Raw genomic sequence first — 743 nt, forward strand, 5'->3', positions numbered from 1 at the left:
CAGAGTGAATTTTCCTGATCCATCTGCAGCTCGATTCCCTGGAATCACTCCCTGTTCCAGCCCTGGGGATGCTCCAAGGCCGCCCTTTATTCCCTCCATACTGCCAGGCTCTGCTTCCAGCAGGGCAGGAATTGGCTGTGAGTGTGGAATGGGGAGTCCTGGCTGCTCCCAGGGCTGTCCTGGCTGCAGAGGACGGGCAGGGATGCACAAACAAGGCTGGCATTTTCCCCTGGCACATCCGTGGGCTCTGTGTTGTTCCCAGGGCCAGAGAGGCAGCGTTTGCTTTGCCCATCCTGTGGCTGCCACAGCCCCGAGCCCAGCAGCAGCACCAGGGTGGCTGTGAAGGAGGGGAGATTTATCTCCCTTCTCAACCCAGAACCTCCTCCATATCCTAGGAATGAGACAGGAACCTGTGCTTGGAATGCACCAGGAATCCTTCCCATGCCAGGCCTGGGGTCGAACACCAGCAGCACCAAATCCCCTCAGTGGGAACTTCTCCCAAACTTCCCACAGCCAGCTGCTGCTGCTGATCCAAAGGAACAATTCTTGCCCTCCCAGCAGACTGCAAACCTGTTTGCCCGAATTCCACAACATTTACTGAGCATCTCCGCTCCTTTTTCAGAAAGAAAAACATTTCCTCTCCTCTGGGCAGCAGAGAGAGAAAAGCTGTCACACGTGAGGAGCTGCAGCCGTCGTCCAAGGAGCTCCTGATTCCTGCTTGGAGCTCCCTGGGTGGCTTTGGG

This window comes from Corvus kubaryi, unplaced genomic scaffold (genome assembly GCF_017639235.1).
Source record: "Corvus kubaryi isolate FWS band 111438036 unplaced genomic scaffold, C.kubaryi_AGA036_p1.0 37179, whole genome shotgun sequence".
NCBI lineage: Eukaryota > Metazoa > Chordata > Aves > Passeriformes > Corvidae > Corvus > Corvus kubaryi.